At 35.7% G+C, this 16,364-nt stretch overlaps 1 long non-coding RNA gene across 1 annotated transcript; it reads right to left on the minus strand.

The window, feature by feature from the left end:
- Positions 1 to 711: 711 nt before the first annotated feature.
- LOC122139344 lies at positions 712 to 10,550 on the minus strand. Its single transcript, XR_006156199.1, has 3 exons — positions 10,486 to 10,550; positions 1,882 to 2,012; positions 712 to 1,782 (listed from the first exon to the last, which is right to left on the minus strand). It is a non-coding gene; the product is annotated as an uncharacterized LOC122139344 (long non-coding RNA).
- Positions 10,551 to 16,364: the final 5,814 nt, after the last annotated feature.

Genomic DNA, 16,364 nt, shown 5'->3' on the forward strand with positions numbered 1-16,364 from the left:
GATAATATATATTTTTTAATTTGTTCTATATAGTATTGACATAGTTTTTCCTGTTTATATTAACGAGTTATAGGCTAGTAAATTTATGCAAATTTTTAAGAGTATTTAGTTTTTTAGTTTTTTTTAAATCATTACATTTATAAATCAATAGACAATTTCTGCATTATTGATTGATCTTTTATTTTATTCTCCAGTTACCTGGAGGAGCTGGCAGAAACTGGACAATTCAAAGGAGCTAACACTGAAGAGGCATCTGATGCTGCTGAGTAAAAAATGGTGCAAAAATGGAGATGTATGAAAAATGTTGTGTGTTTGGTTCCACCTGATAAAAGCACATAATAGCCAAATTCGGAAGGTAAATGGTTCTCATGGGGACATAAGCGATTATCAACATTTACAGGGGTAAGTCTGATTTTACTGCCATCTGAATCCAGAAGGTCACTGTTTTTTCTCCCACCATCCCCATGAAAATCCCTGGCCGAATTACCAAGGTCATGTGGTAATTTAATTGCTGTCCAAATCCACATCTCTGAGAATAAAATTGTTTCAAAATTAACCGTTTAAATCCGTTTTCACCAGTTTAACACCATATACTAACTATTGTACTTTGCATGCATATTACTAAAAAACAATATTTTATATATATATATAAATATATATATATATATATATATATATATATATATATATATATATATATATATATATTGAAATGCTAGAATGTTTACAAGAATACTATTTCAGAACTGCTCCATCACAGTGATTGGATGCTTGTTAAGAACAAAAAAGACCAGAAAAGCATGTAAATATTTGAAATGGGTAATTATTATGGCAGTAACAGGTATACAATACCATTTTTAAATATGTATAGGCCTACAGTTACGTACTTGAAAATGCGAACCAAGCAGCTTTGTTTACCTCATGTAAATAAGAAGTTGCATTTACTTATTAATGCTAATCTCCACATTTTTAATGACACCCATCATTTTGAGAGATAAAAATTAAGAACCATTTCAGCTATATTGGGTCTATTTTCCTATTTTTAAACCAGAGATTTAAATAAATAATAAATAGTATAGTATTACATTTAAATCTTTTATTCCAAGAGTATGGCATTTTATTTAGAGCAGACGACTATGCAACTGGCCATGTCAGCAGTGCATTCCTAGGTTCATAATGATCTCACATCTTTCTTCTCCACTGTGAATAAATCATCAAATATATGAGTTATCACTGAGGTGCCATGTAAATAATTTTTTACATATGTCTATATGAATAACAATTGCCATCTGAATTGTGAGAGAAGTCCTGAGTTGACTTGGTGACACATAAATGTGATTTTTAAACGTTCCCGGTGTCAATCTATGTGCAACCACTTAATGTTCTCATAGGCTATTAAATTATGGAAATTAAGCCTGTGTTTTTTTTTTTTTTTTACTGTGCTGTAAATGTTGTTTCATTCAATGTCTGTTGTACAGATTGTTTGTGTAAGAACAAAATTAAATGTTGATTGAAAATAATCAGTTTATGGGTCCAATATTACAATAAAATAATCAAGTATAAGTATGACTACTTTCTCTTTTTAAACAATAAAAAACAAATCCAGTGAATTAAATGCATGTACAACACAAAGGAAGATTTCACAGGAAAAGGTAGATGCATCATTAAACTGCTGTAGTTTGAACGTGCTCCCTTTAAACCAGGCCATACTGTAGGTCGCCTTGCCAGATATCTTCTCAAAGGCAGTTTCTTAAAGTCTCCAGAAGTGTTTTCAATGTCTTCCTGCATTTGAAATGCATAAAGAGTCTGGTTTCAATTTACACTAATAATTATAAAAAAAAATAAGTTAAAAAATAAATAAAAACAAAAACATTATTTTACCTGAAGGCTTTAGTTTTGGACATTGAATCATGAACATCCTCATTTTCATATATTTCCTGGATCACTTTCTTTTGTGGAGCAAACTTGCAAACCAGGAACATTACATCAATGAACAGCTCACTGCACAGCATCTGAAATGTAGCAATGTAAACAAACATAATTACTAGTAAAATCATAAAAATCACATTTCAACTCCCTCAAAATTTAAAATTTCTTAATGACACATAATACATCCTTAAACTCTGCCATTTCTATAGCCTACTGTACTCAGTTTGGCCTCAGCTACAACTACAATGATTGAGGGCAGATTAGAGTAGAGTAGACGTTTGAGGGACAGTCGGTGACGTCCATAGGATGGCACTATGCAAACAAACCTAACAGGTAACTGGTAACATGAAGTGAGATTGGAGTTTCTGACACTCATTTCAGCACAGTAGTTCAGAATCAATTCTTACTTTTAGGAGACAAAACGTTTGTCGTGCAATTTGATCTGAAAACTTTTGCAGACCTTTTACATTTACAAACAGCTATATTGCAATTCATGTGATTCCCTTTCTCTAAGAAGGGACCAGTGATGGCTTCTGCTTTTTCCAAGAATGCTATTCTGCAAAGAGAAGAAAAACTACATGAAACAGTGACAGCTGTAATAAAAAACAAATGTATGGGCCCTGAGAGCAGCACATAGTTTAGTAAAATAGCGGTAATATGAATTTTGATTACTCCTGCCCTGGGAGCAGTGCATAGTTTAGTAAAATAACAGTAATATGAATATTGAGTACTCCTGCCCTGAGATCATGCACAGTTTAGTAAAATAACAGTAATATGAATATTGAGTACTCCTGCCAACACATAGAACCCTAAAAATAACAGTAATATGAATATTGAGTACTCCTGCCCTGAGAGCAGCACATAGTTTATTAAAATAACAGTAATATGAATGAGTACTCCTGCCCTGAGAGCAGCACATAATACACTAAAAAATAACAGTAATATGAATGAGTACTCCTTCCCTGAGAGCAGCACATAGTTGAGTAAAATAACAGTAATATGAAGATTGAGTACTCCTGCCCTGAGAGCAGCGCATAGTTTAGTAAAATAACAGCAATATGAATATTGAGTACTCCTGCCCTGAGAGCAGCGCATAGTTTAGTAAAATAACAGTAATATGAATATTGAGTACTCCTGCCCTGAGAGCATGCATAGTTTAGTAAAATAACAGTAATATGAATTTTGATTACTCCTGCCCTGAAAGCAGCACATAGTTTATTAAAATAACAGTAATATGAATATTGAGTGCTCCTGCCCTGAGAGCAGCACATAATACATGAAAAATAACAGTAATATGAATATTGAGTACTCCTGCCTACACATAGTACCCTAAAAATAACAGTAATATGAATATTGAGTACTCCTGCCCTAAGAGCAGTGCGTAGTTTATTAAAATAACAGTAATATAAATATTGAGTACTCCTGCCAGCACATAGTACCCTTAAAATAACAGTAATATGAATATTGAGTACTCCTGCCCTGAGAGCAGCGCATAATTTAGTAAAATAACAGTAATATGAATATTGAGTACTCCTGCCCTGAGAGCAGCACATAATACACGAAAAATAACAGTAATATGAATATTGAGTACTCCTGCCCTGAGAGCAGTGCGTAGTTGATTAAAATAACAGTTATATGAATATTGAGTACTCCTGCCAGCACATAGTACCCTAAAAATAACAGTAATATGAATATTGAGTACTCCTGCCCTGAGAGCAGCGCATAGTTTAGTAAAATAACAGTAATATGAATATTGAGTACTCCTGCCCTGAGAGCAGTGCATAGTTTAGTAAAATAACAGTAATATGAATTTTGATTACTCCTGCCCTGAGAGCAGTGCATAGTTTATTACAATAACAGTAATATGAATATTGAGTGTTCCTGCCCTGAGAGCAGAACATAATACACTAAAAATAACAGTAATATGAATATTGAGTACTCATGCCAGCACATAGTACCCTAAAAATAACAGTAATATGAATATTGAGTACTCCTGCCAGCAAATAGTACCCTAAAAATAACAGTAATATGAATATTGAGTACTCCTGCCCTGAGAGCAGCGCATAGTTTAATAAAATAACAGTAATATGAATATTGAGTACTCCTGCCCTGAGAGCAGCGCATAGTTTAGTAAAATAACAGTAATATGAATATTGAGTACTTCTGCCCTGAGAGCAGTGCGTAGTTTATTAAAATAACAGTAATATGAATATTGAGTACTCCTGCCCTGAGAGCAGCACATAGTTTATTAAAATAACAGTAATATGAATATTGAGTACTCCTGCCAACACATAGAACCCTAAAAATAACAGTAATATGAATATTGAGTACTCCTGCCCTCAGAGCAGTGCGTAGTTGATTAAAATAACAGTAATATGAATACTGAGTACTCCTGCCAGCACATAGTACCCTAAAAATAACAGTAATATGAATATTGAGTACTCCTGCCCTGAGAGCAGCGCATAGTTTAGTAAAATAACTGTAATATGAATATTGAGTACTCCTGCCCTGAGAGCAGCGCGTAGTTTAGTAAAATAACAGTAATATGAATTTTGATTACTCCTGCCCTGAGAGCAGTGCATAGTTTAGTCAAATAACAGTAATATGAATATTGAGTGTTCCTGCCCTGAGAGCAGCACATAATACACTAAAAATAACAGTAATATGAATAATGAGTACTCATGCCAGCACATAGTACCCTAAAAATAACAGTAATATGAATACTGAGTACTCCTGCCAGCAAATAGTACCCTAAAAATAACAGTAATATGAATATTGAGTACTCCTGCCCTGAGAGCAGTGCATAGTTGAGTAAAATAACAGTAATATGAAGATTGAGTACTCCTGCCCTGAGAGCAGCACATAGTTTAGTAAAATAACAGTAATATGAATATTGAGTACTCCTGCTCTGAGAGCAGCGCATAGTTTAGTAAAATAACAGTAATATGAATATTGAGTACTCCTGCCCTGAGAGCATGCATAGTTTAGTAAAATAACAGTAATATGAATTTTTTGATTACTCCTGCCCTGAGAGCATGCACAGTTTATTAAAATAACAGTAATATGAATATTGAGTGCTCCTGCCCTGAGAGCAGCACATAATACACGAAAAATAACAGTAATATGAATATTGAGTACTCCTGCCAGCACATAGTACCCTAACAATAACAGTAATATGAATATTGAGTACTCCTGCCCTGAGAGCAGCGCATAGTTTAATAAAATAACAGTAATATGAATATTGAGTACTCCTGCCCTGAGAGCAGCGCATAGTTTAGTAAAATAACAGTAATATGAATATTGAGTACTTCTGCCCTGAGAGCAGTGCATAGTTTAGTAAAATAACAGTAATATGAATTTTGATTACTCCTGCCCTGAGAGCAGTGCATAGTTTTGTAAAATAACAGTAATATGAATTTTGATTACTCCTGCCCTGAGAGCATTGCATAGTTTATTAAAATAACAGTAATATGTTATTTTGAATATGAATATTGAGTACTCCTGCCCTGAGAGCAGTGCGTAGTTGATTAAAATAACAGTAATATGAATATTGAGTACTCCTGCCAGCACATAGTACCCTAAAAATAACAGTAATATGAATATTAAGTACTCCTGCCCTGAGAGCAGCGCATAGTTTAGTAAAATAACAGTAATATGAATATTGAGTACTCCTGCCCTGAGAGCATGCATAGTTTAGTAAAATAACAGTAATATGAATTTTGATTACTCCTGCCCTGAGAGCAGCACATAGTTTATTAAAATAACAGTCATATGAATATTGAGTGCTCCTGCCCTGAGAGCACCACATAATACACGAAAAATAACAGTAATATGAATATTGAGTACTCCTGCCCTGAGAGCAGTGCGTAGTTGATTAAAATAACAGTAATATGAATATTGAGTACTCCTGCCAGCACATAGTACCCTAAAAATAACTGTAATATGAATATTGAGTACTCCTGCCCTGAGAGCAGCGCATAGTTTAGTAAAATAACAGTAACATGAATATTGAGTACTCCTGCCCTGAGAGCAGTGCATAGTTTATTAAAATAACAGTAATATGAATATTGAGTGTTCCTGCCCTGAGAGCAGCACATAATACACTAAAAATAACAGTAATATGAATGTTGAGTACTCATGCCAGCACATGGTACCCTAAAAATAACAGTAATATGAATATTGAGTATTCCTGCCAGCAAATAGTACCCTAAAAATAACAGTAATATGAATATTGAGTACTCCTGCCCTGAGAGCAGCGCATAGTTTTTAATAAAATAACAGTAATATGTATATTGAGTACTCCCTGCCCTGAGAGCAGCGCATAGTTTAGTAAAATAACAGTAATATGAATATTGAGTACTTCTGCCCTGAGAGCAGTGGATAGTTTAGTAAAATAACAGTTATATGAATTTTGATTACTCCTGCCCTGAGAGCAGTGCATAGTTTATTAAAATAACAGTAATATGAATATTGAGTACTCCTGCCAACACATAGTACCCTAAAAATAACAGTAATATGAATATTGAGTAATCCTGCCCTGAGAGCAGTGCGTAGTTTATTAAAATAACAGTAATATGAATATTGAGTACTCCTGCCAGCACATAGTACCCTAAAAATAACAGTAATATGAATATTGAGTACTTCTGCCCTGAGAGCAGTGCATAGTTGAGTAAAATAACAGTAATATGAAGATTGAGTACTCCTGCCCTGAGAGCAGCGCATAGTTTAGTAAAATAACAGTAATATGAAGATTGAGTACTCCTGCCCTGAGAGAAGCGCATAGTTTAGTAAAATAACAGTAATATGAATATTGAGTACTCCTGCCCTGAGAGCAGCGCATAGTTTAGTAAAATAACAGTAATATGAATTTTGATTACTCCTGCCCTGAGAGCATGCACAGTTTATTAAAATAAAAGTAATATGAATATTGAGTGCTCCTGCCCTGAGAGCAGCACATAATACACGAAAAATAACAGTAATATGAATATTGAGTACTCCTGCCCTGAGAGCAGTGCGTAGTTGATTAAAATAACAGTAATATGAATATTGAGTACTCCTGCCAGCACATAGTACCCTAAAAATAACAGTAATATGAATATTGAGTACTCCTGCCCTGAGAGCAGCGCATAGTTTAATAAAATAACAGTAATATGAATATTGAGTACTCCTGCCCTGAGAGCAGCGCATAGTTTAGTAAAATAACAGTAATATGAATATTGAGTACTTCTGCCCTGAGAGCAGTGCATAGTTTAGTAAAATAACAGTAATATGAATTTTGATTACTCCTGCCCTGAGAGCAGTGCATAGTTTAGTAAAATAACAATAATATGAATTTTGATTACTCCTGCCCTGAGAGCAGTGCATAGTTTATTAAAATAACAGTAATATTTTATTTGAATATGAATATTGAGTACTCCTGCCCTGAGAGCAGTGCGTAGTTGATTAAAAATAACAGTAATATGAATATTGAGTACTCCTGCCAGCACATAGTACCCTAAAAATAACAGTAATATGAATATTGAGTACTCCTGCCCTGAGAGCAGTGCGTAGTTTATTAAAATAATAGTAATATAAATATTGAGTACTCCTGCCAGCACATAGTACCCTAAAAATAACAGTAATATGAATATTGAGTACTCATGCCCTGAGAGCAGCGCATAATTTAGTAAAATAACAGTAATATGAATATTGAGTACTCCTGCCCTGAGAGCACACACAGTTTATTAAAATAACAGTAATATGAATATTGAGTGCTCCTGCCCTGAGAGCAGCACATAATACACGAAAAATAACAGTAATATGAATATTGAGTACTCCTGCCCTGAGAGCAGTGCGTAGTTGATTAAAATAACAGTAATATGAATATTGAGTACTCCTGCCAGCACATAGTACCCTAAAAATAACTGTAATATGAATATTGAGTACTCCTGCCCTGAGAGCAGCGCATAGTTTAGTAAAATAACAGTAATATGAATATTGAGTACTCCTGCCCTGAGAGCAGTGCATAGTTTATTAAAATAACAGTAATATGAATATTGAGTGCTCCTGCCCTGAGAGCAGCACATAATACACTAAAAAACATAACAGTAATATGAATGTTGAGTACTCATGCCAGCACATAGTACCCTAAAAATAACAGTAATATGAATATTGAGTACTCCTGCCAGCAAATAGTACCCTAAAAACATAACAGTAATATGAATATTGAGTACTCCCGCCCTGAGAGCAGCGCATAGTTTAATAAAATAACAGTAATATGTATATTGAGTACTCCTGCCCTGAGAGCAGCGCATAGTTTAGTAAAATAACAGTAATATGAATATTGAGTACTTCTGCCCTGAGAGCAGTGGATAGTTTAGTAAAATAACAGTTATATGAATTTTGATTACTCCTGCCCTGAGAGCAGTGCATAGCTTATTAAAATAACAGTAATATGAATATTGAGTACTCCTGCCAACACATAGTACCCTAAAAATAACAGTAATATGAATATTGAGTACTCCTGCCCTGAGAGCAGTGCGTAGTTGATTAAAATAACAGTAATATGAATATTGAGTACTCCTGCCAGCACATAGTACTCTAAAAATAACAGTAATATGAATATTGAGTACTCCTGCACTGAGAGCAGCGCATAGTTTAGTAAAATAATAGTAATATGAATATTGAGTACTCCTGCCCTGAGAGTAGTGGATAGTTAAGTAAAATAACAGTAATATGAATATTGAGTACTTCTGCCCTGAGAGCAGTGCATAGTTTAGTAAAATAACAGTAATATGAATTTTGATTACTCCTGCCCTGAGAGCAGTGCATAGTTTATTAAAATAACAGTAATATGAATATTGAGTACTCCTGCCAACACATAGTACCCTAAAAAATAACAGTAATATGAATATTGAGTACTCATGCCAGCACATAGTACCCTAAAAATAACAGTAATATGAATATTGAGTACTCCTGCCCTGAGAGCAGCGCATAGTTTAATAAAATAAAAAGTAATATGATTATTGAGTACTCCTGCCCTGAGAGCAGCGCATAGTTTAGTAAAATAACAGTAATATGAATATTGAGTACTTCTGCCCTGAGAGCAGTGCATAGTTTAGTAAAATAACAGTAAAATGAATTTTGATTACTCCTGCCCTGAGAGCAGTGAATAGTTTATTAAAATAGCGGTAATATGAATATTGAGTGTCCCTGCCCTGAGAGCAGCACATAATACACTAAAAATAACAGTAATATGAATGTTGAGTACTCATGCCAGCACATAGTACCCTAAAAATAACAGTAATATGAATATTGAGTACTCCTGCCAGCAAATAGTACCCTAAAAATAACAGTAATATGAATATTGAGTACTCCTGCCCTGAGAGCAGCGCATAGTTTAATAAAATAACAGTAATATGATTATTGAGTACTCCTGCCCTGAGAGCAGCGCATAGTTTAGTAAAATAACAGTAATATGAATATTGAGTACTTCTGCCCTGAGAGCAGTGCATAGTTTAGTAAAATAACAGTAATATGAAGATTGAGTACTCCTGCCCTGAGAGCAGCGCATAGTTGAGTAAAATAACAGTAATATGAAGATTGAGTACTCCTGCCCTGAGAGCAGCGCATAGTTTAGTAAAATAACAGTAATATGAATATTGAGTACTCCTGCCCTGAGAGCAGCGCATAGTTTAGTAAAATAACAGTAATATGAATATTGAGTACTCCTGCCCTGAGAGCATGCATAGTTTAGTAAAAATAACAGTAATATGAATTTTGATTACTCCTGCCCTGAGAGCAGCACATAGTCTATTAAAATAACAGTAATATGAATATTGAGTGCTCCTGCCCTGAGAGCAGCACATAATACATGAAAAATAACAGTAATATGAATATTGAGTACTCCTGCCAACACATAGTACCCTAAAAATAACAGTAATATGAATATTGAGTACTCCTGCCCTGAGAGCAGCGCATAGTTTAGTAAAATAGCGGTAATATGATTTTTGATTACTCCTGCCCTGAGAGCAGTGCATAGTTTAGTAAAATAACAGTAATATGAATATTGAGTACTCCTGGCCTGAGAGCAGCGCATAATTTATTAAAATAACAGTAATATGAATATTGAGTGCTTCTGCCCTGAGAGCAGCGCATAGTACACTAAAAATAACAGTAATATGAATATTGAGTGCTTCTGCCTTGAGAGCAGCGCATAGTACAATAAAAATAACAGTTATATGAATATTGAGTACTCCTGCCCTGAGAGCAGTGATAATGCTAATGCTAACGCTAACTGACTGATGAAATGTCAAGGATATATGAACAAGTTCTTTTTTTCGCTCATATTGGTTTCACAGACGTCGCTGTAGCATTGGAAAAGCGTGTTTTACTCCTGTTACCACATAAACAGCTTTGGTGCAATCAACAGATGTAGCAGTCAAATAAAAATCCATGCTATATTATATTTACACCATGATTATTTGTTCTGTGCATCTTTGTTCGCTAATTATCTTATTAAATGTTCGAGATGTTCATTTTTGGTCTTTCATGAAAATACATGGTAAATTAACTTACCTTGCAATAAATGCATCCCACGAAGCGTCAGTAACGTATCTGTCTGAAGTATTCCATCTACACTTTCAAATTTCCTGACTCTGCCTCTGCATCAATTTCATTGGTTGAATCTGTAAACCAATCATTTTCCTTTCTGCCCTCAGAACATGTTTGAGTAAGTAAAACTCCCATCTGCGTCTGTTTCTGAGTGTGATTTCTGCAATTGCGTCAGATCGTGGTCGGTTCATATTCACACCTTAAACGAACCGTACCAGAGTTCATTTGGAAGTGGACAGAGACCACCTCTTCAGCTGGGTCTCAGTACGGTTGTTTGGTTCGCCCCCGAGTGCAACTGCTGAATACACACCTGCCAAATCGGTCCGCACATAGAGGGGAAATGACTTCAATTCAGTCGAACCAAACAAGACAGGTGTGAATACTGAATATACACTATGAAAAGGGGTAAAAATTATCTATACAAAATAAAAATAAAAAAATAAAATAAAAATTGCTTTGACCTCTGCTGAAAACATGTTCTGATGTGCTAAAGTATTCATTGGAAAAGCTCACTCTTCCCCTGAGGTCTCTCAACTAGACAGCAGACTGTGGTAGTGCTCCTTTTGTTCATGTCTCTTGAATTCCGCAACCAGACCTTTATCTCACTCTCAACTTAGAATCTGGAGGACTTGGCTGAAAGGAGCATTTTCAGTCAGCCTTTGAAAAGCAAATAGGTCTATATCAGGGATCCTCTATAAGTGTCTCATGTTTTTTTTTTTTTTTACTTTTACACAAGGCTAGTTATTCAAAAAGGGGTTCATTGCTTAAAAATGTTAAAACCATTTAAGAGGAGAGACACTCACAAAGCAAATAGTACTGATTTTTTTATATGCACATATACCCAAAAATGTAATTACTCAAAAGTACAAAAAAAAGAAAGAAAGATTTTCAATGTAAGATTGTAGGATTTCGTCATGTGAAAGTTCATGTGGGCTAAAGTCCAATATGTAGTGCATCAATGTCCAAACGCTGTCTGTAGCTGAAGTTGACTGATAACACATGAATAATCCAACCTCTTGTAATTAAAATACACCACAGCTATCAAACACCAGATTCTTCCTAACCAGGAACAGTCAAAAATACTCCAGAATATGGTCCCACGTCGAAAATATCTTTAAATCCATATTCAAACTGGACCATGACATTGTGACCTCACCAGTAAAGAGTCCTTCTAAAATGCATACAACTTAGTCTTAAACTCTTGGCATCAATCCAAACATAGGCCATACATACATGTAACATCTCTGCAAAAATATCAGCAATGTATACCTTTAAATAGAAAAATAAATATAAAAACACAACTCCTTACTTTAGACTGTGCTTGAAATTACACATTTCCCAACCAGGACACAGCAACAATGGGTGCTTCTATGAAGGTAAAATAATACCTAAAAGATTTGCAAACGCATGGTAAGAGTTGTGGAAGTGTACTGTAAACGTAAATTAAATTTGTATGCGCAAGAGAAGCTTTGTAAAGCTAAATCGTGTTTGAGGCGTAAGTAAAAACGATTTGCAGCATTTTACTGTTACACGTAAGTGTAATTCAAGTATTGTGAAATTGCAGCTTCATGCTAATGCAAAATAAATATGATCTCCATTCTTCTGACTTCCATTTTCCTGTGCTTACACTTTTGGCATGCTGTTCTCACTAAAATACGATCAAAAGTACTGCAAGCCTGTGAACAGTGATTTGCAAGTGAAAACAACAGTTTAAAAAACTGCAAATCGGATTGACCGCATAGAACCCGTCTGTATGTGTAAAAAAAAAAAAAAAAAAACTGTTGCAAATGTCTAAATGACTTCTTGTGCATGTGGGGCAAAAAATTCCCGAAACAAACCGATATGTACAGCTCCGTCTTTCCTTTCTCTGCGCTTACAATTTTGGCACGATTCTCTCACTAACTGAGTTTTGCAAGTGTAAGGGGGAGGGTGGGTCCACCACCTTCTTGTAACCAACCAAATGAGACTCTCGCTGACTCTCCATTTACTCTTATCTGATTGTTTCAATAAACACGTCATATGCCAAGACAATTATTTTAATTTGGTTCAGGATCGTTCTTGCTGACAGAATGGTATTTTTAATGTACACATACATAAAAAAAAAAAAAAAAAAAAAAAAAAAAAAAAAAAAAAAAAAAAAAAAAAAAAAAAAAAAAAAAAACTTAATTAAAACATGATACTTTATAAGCTGTGTACCATTAGGCTATTTGTTCATACTGAATTTCGAGTTGTGTAGTATCATTTTCTTCCTCAACTGGCTATATATGATATATTAGTTTATTGTAATATTGTAATTTTGATTATACTTAAAGATGGCCTAGTATCTACACTAGTTTAATACATGTATAATTTTATCTGTCTACTGATCAGGGACGATTCCATTTTTTTTAAAAACCAACAGTAATATATATATATACAGGTCCTTCTCAAAAAATTAGCATATTGTGAAAATGTTCATTATTTTCCATAATGTAATGATAAAAATTTAACTTTCATATATTTTAGATTCATTGCACACCAACTGAAATATTTCAGGTCTTTTATTGTTTTTATACTGATGATTTTGGCATACAGCTCATGAAAACACAAAAATTCCTATCTCAAAAAATTAGCATATCATGAAAAGGTTCTATAAACGAGCTATTAACCTAATCATCTGAATCAACTTATTAACTCTAAACACCTGCAAAAGATTCCTGAGGCTTTTTAAAAACTCCCAGCCTGGTTCATTACTCAAAAACCGCAATCATGGGTAAGACTGCCGACCTGACTGCTGTCCAGAAGGCCATCATTGACACCCTCAAGCGAGAGGGTAAGACACAGAAAGAAATTTCTGAACGAATAGGCTGTTCCCAGAGTGCTGTGGGGAAGTCTGTGGGAAGGAAAAAGTGTGGCAAAAAATGCTGCACAACGAGAAGAGGTGACGGGACCCTGAGGAAGATTGTGCAGAAGGACCGATTCCAGACCTTGGGGGACCTGCGGAAGCAGTGGACTGAGTCTGGAGTAGAAACATCCAGAGCCACCGTGCACAGGCGTGTGCTTTTGAACCAGAAACAGCGGCAGAAGCGCCTGACCTGGGCTACAGAGAGAAGCAGCACTGGACTGTTGCTCAGTGGTCCAAAGTACTTTTTTTCGGATGAAAGCAAATTTTGCATGTCATTCGGAAATCAAGGTGCCAGAGTCTGGAGGAAGACTGGGGAGAAGGAAATGCCAAAATGCCTGAAGTCCAGTGTCAAGTACCCACAGTCAGTGATGGTCTGGGGTGCCATGTCAGCTGCTGGTGTTGGTCCACTGTGTTTTATCAAGGGCAGGGTCAATGCAGCTAGCTATCAGGAGATTTTGGAGCACTTCATGCTTCCATCTGCTGAAAAGCTTTATGTAGATGAAAATTTCGTTTTTTCAGCACGACCTGGCACCTGCTCACAGTGCCAAAACCACTGGTAAATGGTTTACTGACCATGGTATTACTGTGCTCAATTGGCCTGCCAACTCTCCTGACCTGAACCCCATAGAGAATCTGTGGGATATTGTGAAGAGAAAGTTGAGAGACGCAAGACCCAACACTCTGGATGAGCTTAAGGCCGCTATCGAAGCATCCTGGGCCTCCATAACACCTCAGCAGTGCACACAGGCTGATTGCCTCCATGCCACGCCGCATTGAAGCAGTCATTTCTGCAAAAGAATTCCCGACCAAGTACTGAGTGCATAACTGAACATAATTATTTGAAGGTTGACTTTTTTTGTATTAAAAACACTTTTCTTTTATTGGTCGGATGAAATATGCTAATTTTTTGAGATAGGAATTTTGGGTTTTCATGGGCTGTATGCCAAAATCATCAGTATTAAAACAATAAAAGACCTGAAATATTTCAGTTGGTGTGCAATGAATCTAAAATATATGAAAGTTTAATTTTTATCATTACATTATGGAAAATAATGAACTTTTATCACAATATGCTAATTTTTTGAGAAGGACCTGTATATTTTACTGTTGTTTTTTTTTTATATATATATACTGAACATAATTATAAATGTGACACTTTTGTTTTTGCCCCCATTCTTGAGCTGAACTGAAAGATCTAAGACTTTTTCTATGTACACAAAAGGCCTATTTCTCTCAAATATTGTTCACAAATCTGTCTAAATCTGTGTTAGTGAGCACTTCTCCTTTGCCGAGATAATCCGTCCACCTCACAGGTTTCATATCAAGATGCTGATTAGACAGCATGATTATTGCACAGGTGTGCCTTAGGCTGACCACAATAAAAGGCCACTCTAAAATGTGCAGTTTTATCACACAGCACAATGCCACAGATGTCGCAAGTTTTGAGGGCGCGTGTAATTCGCATGCTGACTGCAGGAATGTCCACCAGAGCTGTTACCCATGAATAGAATGTTAATTTCTCTACCATAAGCCGTCTCCAAAGGCGTTTCAGAGAATTTGGCAGTACATCCAACCAGCCTCACGACCGCAGACCACATGTAACCACAACAGCCAAGGACCTCCACATCCAGCATCTTCACCTCCAAGAAAGTCTGAGATCAGCCACCCGGACAGCTGCTGCAACAATCGGTTTGCAAAACCAAAGAATTTCTGCACAAACTGTCAGAAACCGTCTCAGGGAAGCTCATCTGCATGCTCGTCATCCTCATCGGGGTCTCAACCTGATGCAGTTTGTCGTCTTAACAGACTTGAGTGGGCAAATGCTCACATTCAATGGCCTCTGGCACTTTGGAGAGGTCTTCTCTTCACGGATGAATCCCGGTTTTCACTGTACAGGGCAGATGGCAGACAGCGTGTATGGCATCGTGTGGGTGAGCGGTTTGCTGATGTCAATGTTGTGAAACGAGTGGCCCATGGTGGCGGTGGGGTCATGGTAACACAAGTGCATTTTATTGATGGCATTTTGAATGTACAGAGATACTGTGATGAGATCCCAACATCCCACAGGCCACAATCAACAACCTGATTTAGCTATACATATATATTTATATATATATATATATATATATATATATATATGTGTGTGTGTGTGTGTGTGTGTGTATATACAGGTGCATCTCAATGAATTAGAATGTCGTGGAAAAATTCATTTCAGTAATTCAACTCAAATTGAATTACTGTTTAATTACAATTTAATTGGGAACATAAATTAAATATATCAGTATATTGTTACTGTCTACTGATACGGGGAGGAAAACAATCCAAAAAAGGATCATTAACAGTGTTCCAATCACCACCTTATATATTTTAAATAAATCCACAATTTCTTCTCTAAAATTTTGTATTAATAACCTGTTTTGTAGAGTATACAGGTGCATCTCAATAAATTAGAATGTCGTGGAAAAGTTAATTAATTTCAGTAATTCAACTCAAATTGTGAAACTCGTGTAGTAAATAAATTCAATGCACACAGACTGAAGTCTTTGGTTCTTTTAATTGTTATTTTAATTTTGGCTCACATTTAACAAAAACCCACCAATTCAACTCTCAAATCTCAACAAATTAGAATATTGTGACATGCCAATCAGCTAATCAACTCCAAATACCTGCAAAGGTTTCCTGAGCCTTCAAAATAGTCTCTCAGTTTGGTTCACTAGGCTACACAATCATGGGGAAGACTGCTGATCTGAAAATTGTCCAGAAGACAATCATTGACACCCTTCACAAGGAGGGTAAGCCACAAACATTCATTGCCAAAGAAGCTAGCTGTTCATAAAGTGCTGTATCCAAGCATGTTAACAGAAAGTTGAGTGGAAGGAAAAAATGTGGAAGAAAAAGATGCACAACCAACCGAGAGAACCGTAGCCTTATAAGGATTGTCAAGCAAAATCGATTCAAG

Source organism: Cyprinus carpio, chromosome B13 (genome assembly GCF_018340385.1).
Source record: "Cyprinus carpio isolate SPL01 chromosome B13, ASM1834038v1, whole genome shotgun sequence".
Lineage (NCBI taxonomy): Eukaryota > Metazoa > Chordata > Actinopteri > Cypriniformes > Cyprinidae > Cyprinus > Cyprinus carpio.